The sequence below is a fragment of the Oncorhynchus keta genome, chromosome 6, assembly GCF_023373465.1.
Source record: "Oncorhynchus keta strain PuntledgeMale-10-30-2019 chromosome 6, Oket_V2, whole genome shotgun sequence".
Taxonomy (NCBI): Eukaryota; Metazoa; Chordata; class Actinopteri; order Salmoniformes; family Salmonidae; genus Oncorhynchus; species Oncorhynchus keta.
In genome coordinates, this window is record NC_068426.1 from 7978752 (window position 1) to 8001223 (window position 22472).

The window sequence follows — 22472 nt, forward strand, 5'->3', positions numbered from 1 at the left end:
CTACAAAATATCTCAAAGGTTACCTGTAAACTTTGCCAAAACATTTCAAACTAATTTTATAATACAACTTTAGGTATTGTTTAACGTAAATAATCAATAAAATTGAATACGGGATGATCTGTGTTCAATACAGGAGGAAAACAAACTGAAGCTTTCTGGTCACGCACCTCTAACAGTACACTACAAGGGACCCTCGTTCTGAACAGGGCTACTTCTTCATTACACAAAGGAAAAACCTCAACCAATTTCTAAAGACTGTTGACACCCAGTGGAAGCGGTAGGAACTGCAAGAAGGTCCCTTAGAAATCTGGATTCCCAATGAAACCACATTGAAAAGAGAGTGACCTCAAAAGAAAATCTGAATGGTTTGTCCTCGGGGTTTCGCCTGCTACATAAGTTCTGTTATACACACAGATATGATTTAAACAGTTTTAGAAACTTCAGAGTGTTTTCCTTCCAAATCTACTAATACTATGCATATCTTATCTTCTGTGGATGAGTAGCAGGCAGTTGAATTTGGGCATACATTTCATCCAGATGTGAAAATACTGCCCCCTGTCACCAAGAAGTTAAGGATACCGTGGCATCCCCAAAAAATGCCATAAAAAAGTCAGACTACGGATTGCAACTGCACATGGGGACAAAGATCATATTTTTTTGGAGAAATGTGGTCTGATGAAACAAAAATAGAACTGTTTGGCAATAATGACCATCGTTATGTTTGGAGGAAAGTAGGGGAGGCTTGCAAGTCGAAGAACACCATCCCAACCGTGAAGCACAGTGGTGGCAGCATCATGTTGTGTGGGTGCTTTGCTACAGGAGGGACTGGTGAACTTCACAAAGTCGATTGTATCACGAGGAATTGAAAATGATGTGGATATATTGATGCAGCATCTAAATACATCAGTCAGGAAGTTAAAGCTTTGGTCGCAAATGGGTCTTCCAAATGGACAATGATCCCAAGCATACTTCCAAAGGCTTAAGGACAACAAAGTCAAGGTATTGGCGTGGCCATCACAATGCCCTGACCTCAATCCCATTGAAAATGTATGGGCAGAACTGAAAAAGTGTGTGCGAGCAAGGAGGCCTACAAACCTGACTCAGCTACACCAGCTTTGTCTGGGGGAATGGGCCAAAATTCACCCAACTTATTGTGTAAGGCTTCCCGAAACGTTTGACCCAAGTTAACTTGTTGAGTGTGGGGGCAGTATTTTGATGTTTGGGTGAAAAACGTACCCAAATGAAACTGCCTATTTCTCAGGCCCTAATCTAGAATATGCATATAATTGTCAGATTAGGATAGAAAACGCTCTAAAGTTTCCAAAACTGTCAAAATATAAATATTGTCAAAATATTGTCTGTGAGTATAACAGAACTGATATTGTGGGCGAAAACCTGTGGAAAATCCACCAGGAAGTGCTGTTTTTCCTGAAAGCTCTGTTCCATTGCATGCCTTCCCTCCATGTAAAGGGATATCAACCAGATTCCTTTCCCTATGGCTTCCACATGGTGTGAACAGTCTTTAGACATAGTTTCAGGCTTTTTTTACTCTGAAAATTGAGCGAGAAAGATCACATCATTGGATGGCTGGGTGCCAGCAGCGTTTTGCATGCACCAACAGAGTGGAGCAGACATTTTCTCTATCTCTCCTATTGAAGAAGCTACAGTCCGGTTGAAATGTTATCGATTATATATTGTAAAAACAACCTGAGGATTGATTATAAAAAACTTTTCACATGTTTCTACATGTATACTATTTGGAATTTTCGTCTGCCCCATCGTGACCGCTCGAGCCTGTGAATTTCTGAACATAACCAACCTCCAACCAAATATATTGAGATATTTTGGATATAAAAATAATCTTTACGGAACAAAAGGAACATTTATTGTGTAACTGGGAGTCTCGTGAGTGCAAACATCCGAAGATCATCAAAGGTAAGCGATTCATTTTTATTGCTTTTCTGACTTTCGTGACCAATCTACTTTGCTGCTAGCTGTTTGTAATGTTTTGTCTGCTGAGAGAGATGCCCTTACATAAACGCTTGGTATGCTTTCGCCCGAAAATATTTTTTGAAATCTGACACGACAGGTGGATTAACAACAAGCCTAAACTGTGTTTTGCTACTTGTGATTTAATGAAAATTAAATATTTTTAGTAATTTAATTTGAATTTGTCGCTAACGGGATGGGCGCTAATGGGATGGGTGCGTCAAGAAGTTAAACCATTTAAAGGCAATGCTACCAAATACTAATTGAGTGTATGTAAACTTCTGAACCACTGGGAATGTGATGAAAGAAATAAAAGCTGAAATAAATAATTCTCTCTACTATTATTCTGACATTTCAGATTCTTAAAATAAAGTCTGACCTTTTTAAATTAAATGAAGGGAATTGTGAAAAACTGAGTTTAAATGTATTTGGCTAACATGTATGTAAACTTCCGACTTCAACTGTATATACATCACAGAAGACTGAACTGCAACAATAACGTTTGACAAAGAAATACCGGATTTTAGACATGGGTGGGAAAACATTCCACCCATGAGGCCACTAGAGGGCGATTTGGTCGGTTGACTGCAGGAAAAAAGGTACGTACTACCCTCTTCTTCTCTCCTCATCTATCCATCCCTTTCACTTCTCTTCTTCTCTCCTCATCTCTCCATAGCTTTTATATCTCTCCTCTCTCCATCTTGACATCCCTTTTATCTCTCTCCTTCTTTCCTCTTGTCTCCGTCTCTCCTTCTTTCCTCTTGTCTCCGTCTCTCCTTCTTTCCTCTTGTCTCCGTCTCTCCTTCTTTCCTCTTGTCTCCGTCTCTCCTCCTTTCCTCTTGTCTCCGTCTCTCCTTCTTTCCTCTTGTCTCCGTCTCTCCTTCTTTCCTCTTGTCTCCGTCTCTCCTTCTTTCCTCTTGTCTCCGTCTCTCCTTCTTTCCTCTTGTCTCCGTCTCTCCTTCTTTCCTCTTGTCTCCGTCTCTCCTTCTTTCCTCTTGTCTCCGTCTCTCCTTCTTTCCTCTTGTCTCCGTCTCTCCTCCTTTCCTCTTGTCTCCGTCTCTCCTTCTTTCCTCTTGTCTCCGTCTCTCCTTCTTTCCTCTTGTCTCCGTCTCTCCTCCTTTCCTCTTGTCTCCGTCTCTCCTCCTTTCCTCTTGTCTCCGTCTCTCCTCCTTTCCTCTTGTCTCCGTCTCTCCTCCTTTCCTCTTGTCTCCGACTCTCCTTCTTTCCTCTTGTCTCCGTCTCTCCTTCTTTCCTCTTGTCTCCGTCTCTCCTTCTTTCCTCTTGTCTCCGTCTCTCCTCCTTTCCTCTTGTCTCCGTCTCTCCTTCTTTCCTCTTGTCTCCGTCTCTCCTCCTTTCCTCTTGTCTCCGTCTCTCCTCCTTTCCTCTTGTCTCCGTCTCTCCTTCTTTCCTCTTGTCTCCGTCTCTCCTTCTTTCCTCTTGTCTCCGTCTCTCCTTCTTTCCTCTTGTCTCCGTCTCTCCTCCTTTCCTCTTGTCTCCGTCTCTCCTCCTTTCCTCTCCGTCTCTCCTCCTTTCCTCTTGTCTCCGTCTGTCCTTCTTTCCTCTTGTCTCCGTCTCTCCTCCTTTCCTCTTGTCTCCGTCTCTCCTCCTTTCCTCTTGTCTCCGTCTCTCCTTCTTTCCTCTTGTCTCCGTCTCTCCTCCTTTCCTCTTGTCTCCGTCTCTCCTCCTTTCCTCTTGTCTCCGTCTCTCCTCCTTTCCTCTTGTCTCCGTCTCTCCTCCTTTCCTCTTGTCTCCGTCTCTCCTCCTTTCCTCTTGTCTCCGTCTCTCCTTCTTTCCTCTTGTCTCCGTCTCTCCTTCTTTCCTCTTGTCTCCGTCTCTCCTTCTTTCCTCTTGTCTCCGTCTCTCCTCCTTTCCTCTTGTCTCCGTCTCTCCTCCTTTCCTCTCCGTCTCTCCTCCTTTCCTCTTGTCTCCGTCTCTCCTTCTTTCCTCTTGTCTCCGTCTCTCCTCCTTTCCTCTTGTCTCCGTCTCTCCTCCTTTCCTCTTGTCTCCGTCTCTCCTTCTTTCCTCTTGTCTCCGTCTCTCCTCCTTTCCTCTTGTCTCCGTCTCTCCTCCTTTCCTCTTGTCTCCATCTCTCCTTCTTTCCTCTTGTCTCCGTCTCTCCTCCTTTCCTCTTGTCTCCGTCTCTCCTTCTTTCCTCTTGTCTCCGTCTCTCCTTCTTTCCTCTTGTCTCCGTCTCTCCTCCTTTCCTCTTGTCTCCGTCTCTCCTTCTTTCCTCTTGTCTCCGTCTCTCCTCCTTTCCTCTTGTCTCCGTCTCTCCTTCTTTCCTCTTGTCTCCGTCTCTCCTCCTTTCCTCTTGTCTCCGTCTCTCCTCCTTTCCTCTTGTCTCCGTCTCTCCTTCTTTCCTCTTGTCTCCGTCTCTCCTTCTTTCCTCTTGTCTCCGTCTCTCCTCCTTTCCTCTTGTCCTCTTGTCTCAGTCTCTCCTTCTTTACTCTTGTCTCCGTCTCTCCTCCTTTCCTCTTGTCTCCGTCTCTCCTTCTTTCCTCTTGTCTCCGTCTCTCCTTCTTTCCTCTTGTCTCCGTCTCTCCTCCTTTCCTCTTGTCTCCGTCTCTCCTCCTTTCCTCTTGTCTCCGTCTCTACTTCTTTCCTCTTGTCTCCGTCTCTCCTCCTTTCCTCTTGTCTCCGTCTCTCCTTCTTTCCTCTTGTCTCCGTCTCTCCTTCTTTCCTCTTGTCTCCGTCTCTCCTCCTTTCCTCTTGTCTCCGTCTCTCCTCCTTTCCTCTTGTCTCCGTCTCTCCTTCTTTCCTCTTGTCTCCGTCTCTCCTCCTTTCCTCTTGTCTCCGTCTCTACTTCTTTCCTCTTGTCTCCGTCTCTCCTTCTTTGCTCTTGTCTCCGTCTCTCCTTCTTTCCTCTTGTCTCCGTCTCTCCTCCTTTCCTCTTGTCTCCATCTCTCCTTCTTTCCTCTTGTCTCCGTCTCTCCTCCTTTCCTCTTGTCTCCGTCTCTCCTTCTTTCCTCTTGTCTCCTCTCTCCTTCTTTCCTCTTGTCTCCGTCTCTCCTCCTTTCCTCTTGTCTCCTCTCTTTCCTTTCCTCTTGTCTCCGTCTCTCCTTCTTTCCTCTTGTCTCCGTCTCTCCTTCTTTCCTCTTGTCTCCGTCTCTCCTTCTTTCCTCTTGTCTCCGTCTCTCCTCCTTTCCTCTTGTCTCCGTCTCCTCTTTCCTCTTGTCTCCGTCCTCTTTTCCTCTTGTCTCCGTCTCTCCTCCTTTCCTCTTGTCTCCGTCTCTCCTCTTTCCTCTTGTCTCCTCTCTCTTTCCTCTCCTTTCCTCTTGTCTCCGTCTCTCCTCCTTTCCTCTTGTCTCCGTCTCTCTCTCCTTTCCTCTTGTCTCCGTCTCTCCTCCTTTCCTCTTGTCTCCGTCTCTCCTCCTTTCCTCTTGTCTCCGTCTCTCCTCCTTTCCTCTTGTCTCCGTCTCTCCTCCTTTCCTCTCTGTCTCCGTCTCTCCTTCTTTCCTCTTGTCTCCGTCTCTCCTCCTTTCCTCTTGTCTCCTCTCTACTTCTTTCCTCTTGTCTCCCATCTCTACTCCTTTCCTCTTGTCTCCGTCTCTCCTCCCCTTGCCTCTTGTCTCCGTCTCTCCTCCTTTCCTCTTGTCTCCGTCTCTCCTCCTTTCCTCTTGTCTCCGTCTCTCCTCCTTTCCTCTTGTCTCCGTCTCTCCTCTTGTCCCATTTCCTCTTGTCTCCGTCTCTCCTCCTTTCCTCTTGTCTCCGTCTCTCCGCCTTTCCTCTTGTCTCCGTCTCTCCTCCTTTCCTCTTGTCTCCGTCTCTCCTCCTTTCCTCTTGTCTCCGTCTCTCCTCCCTTTCCTCTTGTCTCCGTCTCTCCTTCTTTCCTCTTGTCTCCGTCTCTCCTCCTTTCCTCTTGTCTCCGTCTCTCCTCCTTTCCTCTTGTCTCCATCTCTCCTCCTTTCCTCTTGTCTCCGTCTCTCCTCCTTTCCTCTTGTCTCCGTCTCTACTTCTTTCCTCTTGTCTCCGTCTCTCCTTCTTTCCTCTTGTCTCCGTCTCTCCTCCTTTCCTCTTGTCTCCGTCTCTCCTCCTTTCCTCTTGTCTCCGTCTCTCCTCCTTTCCTCTTGTCTCCGTCTCTCCTCTTTTCCTCTTGTCTCCGTCTCTCCTCCTTTCCTCTTGTCTCCGTCTCTACTTCTTTCCTCTTGTCTCCGTCTCTCCTTCTTTCCTCTTGTCTCCGTCTCTCCTCCTTTCCTCTTGTCTCCGTCTCTCCTCCTTTCCTCTTGTCTCCGTCTCTCCTCCTTTCCTCTTGTCTCCGTCTCTCCTTCTTTCCTCTTGTCTCCGTCTCTCCTTCTTTCCTCTTGTCTCCGTCTCTCCTTCTTTCCTCTTGTCTCCGTCTCTCCTTCTTTCCTCTTGTCTCCGTCTCTCCTTCTTTCCTCTTGTCTCCGTCTCTCCTTCTTTCCTCTTGTCTCCGTCTCTCCTCCTTTCCTCTTGTCTCCGTCTCTCCTTCTTTCCTCTTGTCTCCGTCTCTACTTCTTTCCTAATGTCGCCATCTTTTAACCTCTCTCCTTCTCTTCATCTCTCCATCCCATTAACCTCTCTCCTTCTCTTCATCTCTTTAACCTCTCTCCTTCTCTCCATCTCTCCATCCCATTAACCTCTCTCCTTCTCTCCATCTCTCCATCCCATTAACCTCTCTCCTTCTCTTCATCTCTCCATCCCATTAACCTCTCTCCTTCTCTTCATCTCTTTAACCTCTCTCCTTCTCTCCATCCCATTAACCTCTCTCTTTCTCTCCTCATTTTCCCATCTCTCCATCCCATTAACCTCTCTCCTTCTCTCCATCTCTCCATCCCATTAACCTCTCTCCTTCTCTCCTTCTCTCCATCCCATTAACCTCTCTCTTTCTCTCCTCATTTTCCCATCTCTCTATCCCATTAACCTCTCTCTTTCTCTCCTCATTTTCCCATCTCTCCATCCCATTATCCTCTCTCCTTCTCTCCTTCTCTCCTTCTCTCCATCCCATGAACCTCTCTCTTTCTCTCCTCATTTTCCCTTCTCTCCATCCCATTAACCTCTTTCCTTCTCTCCATCCCATTAACCTCTCTCCATCTCTCCATCCCATTAACCTCTCTCCTTCTTTCCATCTCTCTATCCCATTAACCTCTCTCCTTCTCTCCCTCTCTCTATCCCATTAACCTCTCTCCTTCTCTCCATCTCTCTATCCCATTAAACTCTCTCTTTCTCTCCTCATCTTTCCATCTCTCTATCCCATTAACCTCTCTCCTTCTCTCCATCTCTCTATCCCATTAACCTCTCTCCTTCTCTCCATCTCTCTATCCCATTAACCTCTCTCTTTCTCTCCTCATCTTTCCATCTCTCTATCCCATTAACCTCTCTCCTTCTCTCCATCTCTCTATCCCATTAACCTCTCTCCTTCTCTCCATCCCATTAACCTCTCTCCATCTCTCCATCCCATTAACCTCTCTCCTTCTTTCCATCTCTCTATCCCATTAACCTCTCTCCTTCTCTCCCTCTCTCTATCCCATTAACCTCTCTCCTTCTCTCCATCTCTCTATCCCATTAAACTCTCTCTTTCTCTCCTCATCTTTCCATCTCTCTATCCCATTAACCTCTCTCCTTCTCCCCATCTCTCTATCCCATTAACCTCTCTGTTTCTCTCCTCGTCTTTCCATCTCTCAATCCCATTAACCTCTCTCCTGGTCTCCATCTCTCCACCCCTTTAACCTCTCTCTTTCTCTCCTCATCTCTCTATCCCATTAACCTCTCTCTCTCCATCTCTCTATCCCATTAACCTCTCTCCTTCTCTCCATCCCATTAACCCTCTCTCCTTCTCTCCATCCCATTAACCTCTCTCCTTCTCTCCATCTCTCTATCCCATTAACCTCTCTCCTTCTCTCCATCTCTCTATCCCATTAACCTCTCTCTTTCTCTCCTCATCTTTCCATCTCTCTATCCCATTAACCTCTCTCCTTCTCTCCATCTCTCTATCCCATTAACCTCTCTCTTTCTCTCCTCATCTTTCCATCTCTCTATCCCATTAACCTCTCTCCTTCTCTCCATCTCTCTATCCCATTAACCTCTCTCCTTCTCTCCATCTCTCCATCCCATTAACCTCTCTCCTTCTCTCCATCTCTCTATCCCATTAACCTCTCTCTTTCTCTCCTCATCTTTCCATCTCTCCATCCCATTAACCTCTCTCCTTCTCTCCATCTCTCTATCCCATTAACCTCTCTCTTCTCTCCTCATCTTTCCATCTCTCCATCCCATTAACCTCTCTCCTTCTCTCCATCTCTCTATCCCATTAACCTCTCTCCTTCTCTCCATCTCTCTATCCCATTAACCTCTCTCCTTCTCTCCATCTCTCTATCCCTTTAACCTCTCTCTTTCTCTCCTCATCTAATATATGCCATTTAGCAGACGCTTTTATCCAAAGCGACTTACAGTCATGTGTGCATACATTCTACGTATGGGTGGTCCCGGGGATCGAACCCACTACCCTGGCGTTACAAGCGCCATGCTCTACCAACTGAGCTACAGAAGGACCATCTCTCTATCCTATTAACCTCTCTCTTTCTCTCCTCATCTTTCCATCTCTCTATCCCATTAACCTCTCTCCTCATCTCTTCATCCCTTTAACATCTTGGTGACAGGGGGCAGTATTTTCACGTCCGGATGAAATGCATGCCCAAATTCAACTGCCTGCTACTCATCCCCAGACGATAAGATATGCATATTATCAGTAGAGCGTAGACGCTAGCATCCCACATATCCCAGAGAGGTTAACCCCTCTCCTTCTCACCTCATCTTTCTTTCATCATGTCCCCATCCCATTCACCTCTCTCCTCCTCTCCATCTCTTCATCTCTTTAACCTCTCTCCTTCTCTCCTCATCTCTCCATCCCTTTAACCTATGTAAATATATGTTATTAAGTCATTTTTACATTATCAGTTCTCCCTCTATCTCCTTCATCCTCTAATTCCTTCTTACTAGCTTGTATCTTGTTCATCCCAAGCAGCAGAATCATTTATCAGAATGAACAAGAACAACTGAACAAGGACAACTGAACAAGAACAACTGAACAAGGACACCTCTAATCTGTGTGTGTCCTTCCACAGTCTTCTCCTCCCACTCGGTCATCAGTAAATTACTATCAGTTCACCTTCTGAAAGGAGAGGATGGGAGAGAGTGAGAGGGAGGAGAAGAGAGGGAGAGGGTGGAGAAGAGCAGGAGAAGAGAGGTAGAGGGAGGAGAAGAGGGAGAGGGAGGAGAAGAGAGGGAGAGGGTGGAGAAGAGCAGGAGAAGAGAGGTAGAGGGAGGAGAAGAGGGAGAGGGAGGAGAAGAGAGGGAGAGGGTGGAGAAGAGCAGGAGAAGAGAGGTAGAGGGAGGAGAAGAGGGAGGGAGGGAGGGGAGGAGAAGAGAGGGAGAGGGTGGAGAAGAGCAGGAGGAGAAGAGAGGTAGAGGGAGGAGAAGAGGGAGGAGAAGAGAGGGAGAGGGAGGAGAAGAGGGAGGAGAAGAGAGGGAGAGGGTGGAGAAGAGCAGGAGGAGAAGAGAGGTAGAGGGAGGAGAAGAGGGAGAGGGAGGAGAAGAGGGAGAGGGAGGAGAAGAGGGAGAGGGAGGAGAAGAGAGGGAGAGGGTGGAGAAGAGCAGGAGGAGAAGAGAGGTAGAGGGAGGAGAAGAGGGAGAGGGAGGAGAAGAGGGAGAGGGAGGAGAAGAGGGAGAGGGAGGAGAAGAGAGGGAGAGGGTGGAGAAGATCAGGAGGAGAAGAGGGAGAGGGAGGAGAAGATGGAGAGGGAGGAGAAGAGAGGGAAAGTGTGGAGAAGAACAGGAGGAGAAGAGAGGTAGAGGGAGGAGAAGAGGGAGAGGGAGGAGAAGAGAGGGAGAGGGTGGAGAAGAGAGGTAGAGGGTGGAGAAGAGAGGGAGGAGAAGAGAGGTAGAGGGGGGAGAAGAGGGAGAGGGAGAGGGTGGAGAAGAGGGAGAGGGAGGAGAAGAGAGGGAGAGGGTGGAGAAGAGCAGGAGGAGAAGAGAGGGAGAGGGAGAGGGTGGAGAAGAGCAGGAGGAGAAGAGAGGTAGAAGGAGGAGAAGAGGGAGAGGGAGGAGAAGAGAGGGAGAGGGTGGAGAAGAGAGGGAGGAGAAGAGAGGTAGAGGGGGGAGAAGAGGGAGAGGTAGAGGGAGGAGAAGAGAGGGAGAGGGAGAAGAAGAGAGGGAGGACAGAAATAGAGATCAAGACAAAATAAATTGAGAGGGAGAAAGAGAGAAAGTGGGGGATCATACTCAAACAAATTCCTCAAATGTTGCCAGGGTTGTATACCCCTTATAAAGCACAGACAGACAGACAGACAGACAGACAGACAGACAGACAGACAGACAGACAGACAGACAGACAGACAGACAGGCAGGCAGGCAGGCAGGCAGGCAGGCAGGCAGGCAGACAGACAGACAGACAGACAGACAGACAGACAGACAGACAGACAGACAGACAGACAGACAGACAGACAGACAGACAGACAGACAGACAGACAGGCAGGCAGGCAGGCAGGCAGGCAGGCAGGCAGGCAGACAGACAAGCAGAGCAAAACCAACATACGTTAATTGATAAATATTAATGACTTGGTTATCGTCATCCCAAAATGGAACCATATTCCCCTATATAGTGCACTACTAGAGCCCTAGTGCACTATGGGTCATTTGGAACAAAGACAGTAAGAAGCCAGTTTAGTCCGTAGGTGTTCCCTTCAATGTCTTATTTCATTATCCTCCAGGGATGGCTCACTCAAATTGAACAATTTTCAGTTCTGGGTATCAAAATGTCCCTTTTTCAAAATGCCTCTGCTGTAGCTATGAAAGTGCATCGTTAATGTGAGAAACCCAGGGTGACGCCAAGTTTCTTAGCAATCATGTAACAATATAACCCAATGTAATGAAACACATTTCTGAAATATGCCTCTGGTGGTGCAGTTATATCTACTTTGAGCCAACTGTGTTTATATTGCAATAACAATGTTTTATTTGCATTACAATTATTAGGTTTACTTGACTGCCCCCAACTGTACACTTTCACAAAAAGGTTATAGTTGGTACCAAAAAAAGGTTCTATAGTTATATTTAGTACCAAAAAAGGTTCTATAGTTATATTTAGTACCAAAAAAAGGTTCTATAGTTATATTTAGTACCATAAAAAGGTTCTAAAGTTATATTTAGTACCACAAAAAGGTTCTATAGTTATATTTAGTACCAAAAAAGGTTCTAAAGTTATATTTAGTACCAAAAAAAGGTTCTATAGTTATATTTAGTACCAAAAAAGGTTCTAAAGTTATACTTAGTACCAAAAAAAGGTTCTAAAGTTATATTTAGTACCAAAAAAAGGTTCTAAAGTTATATTTAGTACCAAAAAAGGTTCTATAGTTATATTTAGTACCAAAAAAAGGTTCTAAAGTTATATTTAGTACCAAAAAAAGGTTCTATAGTTATATTTAGTACCAAAAAAGGTTCTAAAGTTATACTTAGTACCAAAAAAGGTTCTAAAGTTATATTTAGTACCAAAAAAGGTTCTAAAGTTATATTTAGTACCAAAAAAGGTTCTATAGTTATATTTAGTACCAAAAAAGGTTCTAAAGTTATATTTAGTACCAACAAAAGGTTCTATAGTTATATTTAGTACCATAAAAGGTTCTAAAGTTATATTTAGTACCAAAAAAGGTCCAAATTGGTACCAAAAAAAGGTTCTTCATTTTGTCACTGTAGGAGGAACCCTTTTTAGGTGCGTAGAGCACCTTTTTATATTGGTTCTTTGAATAACCCCATTTGTTGGCTGACAACGTCACCGAAATGAAGCACACGCATCAATGGATCTGGAAGCTGTGCGTTGATATGTTTCTGGACAGTCAGATAGAACAATGACAAGAAGCTGTCAAGTGGGGAATTGTTGGTGGCTTGTTTTGTCTAGTTTTATCTTGTTCTTGATACCATGCCTTCGCTACACTGACAGAAACAGAGGGTTCGTCATTACACTGTTAAACATTTTCAGTGAAAATACAGTATATAAGCAAAACATTCCTGAATTTTTCAAGATGGATTAAGCTATTATTGCTGTATGGGGCTATTATTGCTGTATGGGGCTATTATTGCTGTATGGGGCTATTATTGCTGTATGGGGCTATTATTGCTGTATGGGACTATTATTGCTGTATGGGGCTATTATTGCTGTATGGGGCTATTATTGCTGTATGGGGCTATTATTGCTGTATGGGACTATTATTGCTGTATGGGACTATTATTGCTGTATGGGGCTATTATTGCTGTATGGGGCTATTATTGCTGTATGGGGCTATTATTGCTGTATGGGGCTATTATTGCTGTATGGGGCTATTATTGCTGTATGGGGCTATTATTGCTGTATGGGGCTATTATTGCTGTATGGGGCTATTATTGCTGTATGGGGCTATTATTGCTGTATGGGACTATTATTGCTGTATGGGGCTATTATTGCTGTATGGGGCTATTATTGCTGTATGGGGCTATTATTGCTGTATGGGGCTATTATTGCTGTATGGGGCTATTATTGCTGTATGGGACTATTATTGCTGTATGGGGCTATTATTGCTGTATGGGGCTATTATTGCTGTATGGGGCTATTATTGCTGTATGGGGCTATTATTGCTGTATGGGGCTATTATTGCTGTATGGGGCTATTATTGCTGTATGGGGCTGTATGCTGTATGGGACTATTATTGCTGTATGGGGCTATTATTGCTGTATGGGGCTATTATTGCTGTATGGGGCTATTATTGCTGTATGGGGCTATTATTGCTGTATGGGGCTATTATTGCTGTATGGGGCTGTATTATTGCTGTGTATGGGGCTATTATTGCTGTATGGGGCTATTATTGCTGTATGGGACTATTATTGCTGTATGGGGCTATTATTGCTGTATGGGGCTATTATTGCTGTATGGGGCTATTATTGCTGTATGGGACTATTATTGCTGTATGGGGCTATTATTGCTGTATGGGGCTATTATTGCTGTATGGGGCTATTATTGCTGTATGGGACTATTATTGCTGTATGGGGCTATTATTGCTGTATGGGGCTATTATTGCTGTATGGGGCTATTATTGCTGTATGGGGCTATTATTGCTGTATGGGATTATTGCTGTATGGGACTATTATTGCTGTATGGGGCTATTATTGCTGTATGGGCTATTATTGCTGTATGGGACTATTATTGCTGTATGGGACTATTATTGCTGTATGGGACTATTATTGCTGTATGGGACATTATTGCTGTATGGGACTGCTGTATGGGACTATTATTGCTGTATGGGGCTATTATTGCTGTATGGGACTATTATTGCTGTATGGGCTGTATGGGACTATTATTGCTGTATGGGGCTATTATTGCTGTATGGGACTATTATTGCTGTATGGGACTATTATTGCTGTATGGGACTATTATTGCTGTATGGGACTATTATTGCTGTATGGGACTATTATTGCTGTATGGGACAATTGCTGTATGGGATGGGGCTATTATTGCTGTATGGGGCTATTATTGCTGTATGGGACTATTATTGCTGTATGGGGCTATTATTGCTGTATGGGACTATTATTGCTGTATGGGACTATTATTGCTGTATGGGACTATTATTGCTGTATGGGACTATTATTGCTGTATGGGGCTATTATTGCTGTATGGGGCTATTATTGCTGTATGGGGCTATTATTGCTGTATGGGACTATTATTGCTGTATGGGACTATTATTGCTGTATGGGACTATTATTGCTGTATGGGGCTATTATTGCTGTATGGGGCTATTATTGCTGTATGGGGCTATTATTGCTGTATGGGACGCTGTATGGGACTATTATTGCTGTATGGGACTATTATTGCTGGGGCTATTATTGCTGTATGGGCTGTATGGGGCTATTATTGCTGTATGGGGCTATTATTGCTGTATGGGGCTATTATTGCTGTATGGGACTATTATTGCTGTATGGGGCTATTATTGCTGTATGGGACTATTATTGCTGTATGGGGCTATTATTGCTGTATGGGGCTATTATTGCTGTATGGGGCTATTATTGCTGTATGGGGCTATTATTGCTGTATGGGACTATTATTGCTGTATGGGACTATTATTGCTGTATGGGGCTATTATTGCTGTATGGGGCTATTATTGCTGTATGGGACAGTACGCTGTATGGGACTATTATTGCTGTATGGGACTATTATTGCTGTATGGGGCTATTATTGCTGTATGGGGCTATTATTGCTGTATGGGGCTATTATTGCTGTATGGGACTATTATTGCTGTATGGGACTATTATTGCTGTATGGGGCTATTATTGCTGTATGGGACTATTATTGCTGTATGGGGCTATTATTGCTGTATGGGACTATTATTGCTGTATGGGGCTATTATTGCTGTATGGGGCTATTATTGCTGTATGGGGCTATTATTGCTGTATGGGGCTATTATTGCTGTATGGGGCCATTATTGCTGTATGGGGCTATTATTGCTGTATGGGGCTATTATTGCTGTATGGGGCTATTATTGCTGTATGGGACTATTATTGCTGTATGGGGCTATTATTGCTGTATGGGGCTATTATTGCTGTATGGGGCTATTATTGCTGTATGGGACTATTATTGCTGTATGGGGCTATTATTGCTGTATGGGACTATTATTGCTGTATGGGACTATTATTGCTGTATGGGACTATTATTGCTGTATGGGACTATTATTGCTGTATGGGGCTATTATTGCTGTATGGGCTATTATTGCTGTATGGGGCTATTATTGCTGTATGGGGCTATTATTGCTGTATGGGGCTATTATTGCTGTATGGGACTATTATTGCTGTATGGGACTATTATATTATTATTGCTGTATGGGGCTATTATTGCTGTATGGGACTATTATTGCTGTATGGGGCTATTATTGCTGTATGGGGCTATTATTGCTGTATGGGACTATTATTGCTGTATGGGGCTATTATTGCTGTATGGGACTATTATTGCTGTATGGGACTATTATTGCTGTATGGGGCTATTATTGCTGTATGGGACTATTATTGCTGTATGGGTATGGGACTATTATTGCTGTATGGGACATTATTGCTGCTGGGCTATGGGGGGCTATTATTGCTGTATGGGGCTATTATTGCTGTATGGGACTATTATTGCTGTATGGGGCTATTATTGCTGTATGGGACTATTATTGCTGTATGGGACAATACGCTATTGCTGTATGGGGCTATTATTGCTGTATGGGACTATTATTGCTGTATGGGGCTATTATTGCTGTATGGGATTATTGCTATTATTGCTGTATGGGGCTATTATTGCTGTATGGGACTATTATTGCTGTATGGGGCTATTATTGCTGTATGGGGCTATTATTGCTGTATGGGGCTATTATTGCTGTATGGGGCTATTATTGCTGTATGGGGCTATTATTGCTGTATGGGGCTATTATTGCTGTATGGGACTATTATTGCTGTATGGGACTATTATTGCTGTATGGGACTATTATTGCTGTATGGGGCTATTATTGCTGTATGGGGCTATTATTGCTGTATGGGACTATTATTGCTGTATGGGACTATTATTGCTGTATGGGACTATTATTGCTGTATGGGACTATTATTGCTGTATGGGGCTATTATTGCTGTATGGGACTATTATTGCTGTATGGGGCTATTATTGCTGTATGGGACTATTATTGCTGTATGGGGCTATTATTGCTGTATGGGGCTATTATTGCTGTATGGGGCTATTATTGCTGTATGGGACTATTATTGCTGTATGGGACTATTATTGCTGTATGGGGCTATTATTGCTGTATGGGACAGTACGCTGTATGGGACTATTATTGCTGTATGGGGCTATTATTGCTGTATGGGGCTATTATTGCTGTATGGGATTATTGCTGTTATTGCTGTATGGGGCTATTATTGCTGTATGGGACTATTATTGCTGTATGCTGTATGGGCTATTATTGCTGTATGGGGCTATTATTGCTGTATGGGGCTATTATTGCTGTATGGGACTATTATTGCTGTATGGAGCTATTATTGCTGTATGGGACTATTATTGCTGTATGGGGCTATTATTGCTGTATGGGACTATTATTGCTGTATGGGGCTATTATTGCTGTATGGGACTATTATTGCTGTATGGGACTATTATTGCTGTATGGGACTATTATTGCTGTATGGGACTATTATTGCTGTATGGGACTATTATTGCTGTATGGGGCTATTATTGCTGTATGGGGCTATTATTGCTGTATGGGGCTATTATTGCTGTATGGGACAGTACGCTGTATGGGGCTATTATTGCTGTATGGGGCTATTATTGCTGTATGGGACTATTATTGCTGTATGGGGCTATTATTGCTGTATGGGGCTATTATTGCTGTATGGGACAGTACGCTGTATGGGGCTATTATTGCTGTATGGGGCTATTATTGCTGTATGGGGCTATTATTGCTGTATGGGGCTATTATTGCTGTATGGGACTATTATTGCTATATGGGACTATTATTGCTATATGGGACTATTATTGCTATATGGGGCTATTATTGCTGTATGGGGCTATTATTGCTGCTGTATTGTGATTACTTGGGAGGGAACCTCAATTGGGATTTCAACTCACAACCTCTTGGTTGCCAGCAACCTGACTTTCCTGGTACGTCACCAGTTCTGTGGGTATGAAAGAGATAGATAAAAGATTAGAACCAATAGACATTCTGTCATTTGTCCCTGTGGTGGAATTTTTGGGTGTCATGTAGAACCCTTCGAAAAAAATGGAACCCTCTCCCAAGGAACACAGTTTATTTTTTGTCCCTGTAGGGGGACCCAATTGGGTTCTGTATGTAAAACCTCTCTCATGAAGAACCCTCTGGTTGAAAGTAGAACCAATGACAGGTTCTGTAGTTATACACTTCAGATCCGCTTATGACACACACACTAAGTACATACATGGTACTGCTCAGTACCTTTAAGGGTACATGTGCGCAAAATTTTAGAGTCAATATGTTCAATATAAGGTACAATCATCTTTGAAATGTAGGTGGGTTAATGTGCTGGTGGGGACTCATTAGCATATTTGGAGGCATGGTCTAAAATATTATATTTGTGCCAACCGTTAGTGGAAGTGTTCTACCAGTTTAAGTGGTTTTATCGTTATGTTGATCAAGGCTGAACACCTCATTTGTAAGAGCTTGTGACAATCAAGAGCTGCAATGTTATGAGCTTACTGTGTATTTACCAATAACTTAATGGCAATTGGTCACCAGGAAGTTAATGTTTATTTTTCAATAACTTACCTTCAGCTTGCTGCAAGCACTCACTGTAAAGTTTGCACAAACTTATTGTGGCTGATCTCTGTCACGATCACTGACCTGATGGTATAACAGGAAGGTCAGTTTGCTGTCAACCAAGATGTTGAAGGCAGCTGAGGACTGAGTCCAAGTGTGCACACCACAAAGAATGCTTAGTAGTTGTCAACTAATGTTTATTTTTGTAATCAGTAAAGTTCAGTGAAAGTACAGTAAGTTACTAACAGTTACTGACTCTTTAGTTACAGTGAATTTGACAATTTCTTACTGACAGCTCGTTAGGTAATGCAAAATTCACAGCAACTTCCAGGCCACTCGCAACCATTAAGTTACTGTGAAATGAACAGTAACCTCTTAACAGTGAAGCGCTTTAATGTCACGTGCTCTTTACAAAGACTACAGAACTGACAGTTTAAAAAGGTGCTCAACCTTCGACAACATAATCATCAACCACTTAAACTGATGTTTGGCACAAATACACAAAATTCTGTTGTTGTTGTTTAGCGTAATTTTACTGCAACCACTAGAGTGCAAGGGGTGGGTAAGTCTAGTCCAATGAGAGGCCTGATTGGTGTCACACTTTTGCCCCAAATAACACACCTGACTCCAATTATCAACTAATCATGATCTTCACTTTAGAATGACATTAGTTTATATCAGGTGTGTTTGCTAGGGTTTGGGGGGAAAGTGTGACACCAATCAGACCCCCGAGGACTGGATTCGCCCACCCCTGGTAGGCTGTAGTATCCCGTAAAATGTCAGGAACACAATAACAGTTCATGGCATAAAGGAAAAGATCGTGGAGAGGGAAAGAACAGGACTGTTCCTCACAACCATCGCAGCAGTAAAGAACCCTACCTAAAAAAAATGGTTGCACATCTCGTAGCGTCTTATGGATACTTAGAACAGGTCTATTGAGTTGGTGATTGACAATGTGGAAAATAAGGCCACATGAGGTTCAAAAGCCAGATCCTTAAAATAAACAAGATCACACATATACAAGATCACATATATACAAGATCACACAGATACAAGATCACACATATACAAGATCACACAGATACAAGATCACACATATACAAGATCACACATATACAAGATCACACATATACAAGATCACACATATATAAGATCACACATACGCACACAGATACAAGATCACACATATACAAGATCACACATACGCACACAGATACAAGATCACACATATACAAGATCACACATACGCACACAGATACAAGATCACACATATACAAGATCACACATACGCACACAGATACAAGATCACACATATACAAGATCACACATACGCACACAGATACAAGATCACACATATACAAGATCACACATACGCACACAGATACAAGATCACACATACGCACACAGATACAAGATCACACATATACAAGATCACACATACGCACACAGATACAAGATCACACATATACAAGATCACACATACGCACACATATACAAGATCACACATACGCACACAGATACAAGATCACACATACGCAAGATCACACAGATACAAGATCACACATACGCACACAGATACAAGATCACACATATACAAGATCACACATACGCACACAGATACAAGATCACACATATACAAGATCACACATACGCACACAGATACAAGATCACACATATACAAGATCACACATACGCACACAGATACAAGATCACACATATACAAGATCACACATACGCACACAGATACAAGATCACACATATACAAGATCACACATACGCACACAGATACAAGATCACACATACGCACACAGATACAAGATCACACATACGCACACAGATACAAGATCACACATATACAAGATCACACATACGCACACAGATACAAGATCACACATATACAAGATCACACATACGCACACATATACAAGATCACACATACGCACACAGATACAAGATCACACATACGCACACAGATACAAGATCACACATATACAAGATCACACATACGCACACAGATACAAGATCACACATATACAAGATCACACATATACAAGATCACACATATACAAGATCACACATACGCACACAGATACACGTCAAAGCATGTAAACCCAGCTAAACCTCTTCCTGAGAGAGAGGGGGCGGGGAGTGTGTGTGTGTACGTGCATACATGCTTGGGTGGGTGTAACAGAGAGATAAGACAGAGAGAAGGGAATAAGAGAGCTGCGACCTTGGTAGAGTAAGAGACAGAGAGCATAAGAGAGAGAGAGAGAGAGAGAGAGAGAGAGAGAGAGAGAGAGAGAGAGAGAGAGAAGATAGAGAGAGAGTAAGAGAGAGAGAAGAGAGAGAGAGAGTAAGAGAGAGAGTAAGAGAGAGAGTAAGAGAGAGAGAGAGAGAGAGAGAGAGAGAAGAGAGAGAGTAAGAGAGAGAGAGAGAGAGAGAGAGAGAGAGAGAGAGAGAGAGAGAGAGAGAGAGAGAGAGAGAGAGAGAGAGAGAGAGAGAGAGAGAGAGAGAGAGAGAGAGAGAGAGAGAGAGAGAGAGAGAGAGAGTAAGAGAGAGAGAGAGAGAGAGAGACAGTAAGAGAGAGAGAGAGAAAGAGAGAGAGAGAGAGAGAGAGAGAGACAGTAAGAGAGAGAGAGAGACAGTAAGAGAGAGAGAGAGAGAGAGAGAGAGAGAGAGAGAGAGAGAGAGAGAGAGAGAGAGAGAGAGAGAGAGAGAGAGAGAGAGAGAGAGAGAGAGAGAGAGAGAGAGAGAGAGAGAGAGAGAGAGAGAGAGAGAGAGAGAGAGAAAGAAAGACAAAGATAATCAGCTATTAAAGACTCCCAGAATCCCTCTGGATTCTCCAATGAACTAAAAGAATATACGAGAAATACAGACAACAATTTCCAGTTGGCTATATACTAAAGCTCTGGCATCTTCCCCAATGTTGGGAACCAAGGACTGATCACCCCAACCCACAATGGGATATGCGTCAACAGCAACTTTGGGAAAGTCCTTTGCGTTATCATGTTTAGCTCAGAATGACACCAGGGTTGTGGGTTTGATTCCCACAGCGGACCAATACAAAAAAAGTATTAAAATGAATGCAAGCATTACTTTAAGTCGCTCTAGATAAGAGTGTCTGCTAAAATAGGAATGTAACAGCAGATGTGCATTTCCTCTGCAAAAACACTGGGCAAATGTCAAATGGGCTTTTTACCAGATTTGACTACGTACAGACTCAGTGAGCATAGCCTTGCTATTGAGAGAGGCCGCCGTAGGCAGACCTGGCTCTCAAGAGAAGACAGGCTATGTGCACATTATTCACAAAATGAGGTGGAAACTGAGTTGCACTTCCTAACCTCCTGCCCAGTGTGACTAGTTTCAGGAAACTTGGCGTACAGTATGTCGCAGATCACTACTTCACAGGAGAGGAATTTGAATGTGAATGTATTTATTTTTATGAGTTTTTTTAGCAGAAATTCTTTCTGGTACATGTGCCTTAATAACAAACTTGTATTCGATCTGTAAATACGAATAAAATGGATAAATTATGAGCCTAGTTGGTTTAGCCACAGAAAAAGTCAGCAACCTTCCTGCTAGCCATGATTGGCTGAGATAATGAGTGGGATGGACATGCCGACAGGTGAGTTCGGATTGGTCTACCATGTAGCACGCCACTGTCTATAAAATTAACTGCTCAGTATGTGTAGATAATCCTTGCTACTGCAGATTGTTTTTTAAAGATATCACGAAGAACTGCAAAAGTGTTGCTACTGCTCTCAATAACATTGCTTCCCTGAATTTATCATGCACTATTTATAAAAGTCAATGGGAAAAACTCTCACTCACACAGAACTACCCTACGCCTTGATCTCTCTTCCTCCCCTCTCTCTCCAGATAACATCCTGCGACTAGTGAGGTCTGGCCACCCAACAACCTGATCGCTCGACCCCATCCCCTCCTCCCTTCTCCAGATCATATCTGGAGACCTCCCATTCCTTACTTCCCTCATTAACTCATCCCTGACACTGGCTGCATCCCCTCAGACTTCAAAATGGCCAGAGTCGCTCTCCTCCTCAAGAAACCAACACTCGGCTCATCTGAAGTCAAACTATAGACCTGTATGCCTTCTTTCTTTTATTTCCAAAACACTTGAGCGTCTCTGATCAACTCTCTCATTATCTCTCTCAGAACGATCTTCTTGACCCTAAACTAGTCAGGCTAGAGGTACAGAGTACCTCCGCACTGCCAAAGCTGATTCTCTCTCCTCTGTTCTCATCCTCTTAGATCTATCTGCTGCTTTCGACACCGTGAACCATCAGATCCTCCTTTCCACCCTCTCAGGGTGTCTCAGACTCTATCAGATCCTCCTCTCCACCCTCTCAGGGTGTCTCAGACTCTATCAGATCCTCCTCTCCACCTTCTCAGGGTGTCTCAGACTCTATCAGATCCTCCTCTCCACCCTCTCAGGGTGTCTCAGACTCTATCAGATCCTCCTCTCCACCCTCTCAGGGTGTCTCAGACTCTATCAGATCCTCCTCTCCACCCTCTCAGGGTGTCTCAGACTCTATCAGATCCTCCTCTCCACCCTCTCAGGGTGTCTCAGACTCTATCAGATCCTCCTCTCCACCCTCTCAAGGTGTCTCAGACTCTATCAGATCCTCCTCTCCACCCTCTCAGGGTGTCTCAGACTCTATCAGATCCTCCTCTCCACCCTCTCAGGGTGTCTCAGACTCTATCAGATCCTCCTCTCCACCCTCTCAGGGTGTCTCAGACCCTATCAGATCCTCCTCTCCACCCTCTCAGGGTGTCTCAGACTCTATCAGATCCTCCTCTCCACCCTCTCAGGGTGTCTGAGACTCTTGGATTGCACCCTATCTGGAAGGCCGCTCCTAAACAATTTAAAAAACATTACAATACATTCACAACATTTTTCACAAACCATTAAGCATGTGCCCTTAAAGAGATGGGCGGGGATAAGGCTTAAGAAGGTGTTAACGATGCTGAATGGGTGTAGACAAAAAAAGAGCTCTCCAATAGGTGGACCAACAACTTTCAAAGCAGAATTACTTTCCTATTGTTCCTCACCTGCAGTGTCTGATATACAATGTTCTAGGTCTGGAGACTTTACTTTTATCCAATGTAAAAATAAAAAATAAATTCAAATGTTGCTACATATGTCCGAATGCAGGTGGTACGTCACAAATGTATGACTGT

The 22472-nt window shown here is 43.7% G+C and overlaps 1 protein-coding gene and 1 long non-coding RNA gene across 2 annotated transcripts in view; both read right to left on the minus strand.

Annotated features, from left to right (window-relative positions):
• Nucleotides 1-22472, minus strand: part of LOC118385715 (relaxin receptor 2-like) — a 297386-nt gene that overhangs the window by 258850 nt on the left and 16064 nt on the right. The window lies entirely within an intron of this gene.
• LOC127930667 (uncharacterized) lies at nt 5839-8186 on the minus strand. The gene is made up of 4 exons (XR_008138666.1): nt 8101-8186; nt 7801-8065; nt 6792-7278; nt 5839-6756 (listed from the first exon to the last, which is right to left on the minus strand). It is a non-coding gene; the product is annotated as an uncharacterized LOC127930667 (long non-coding RNA).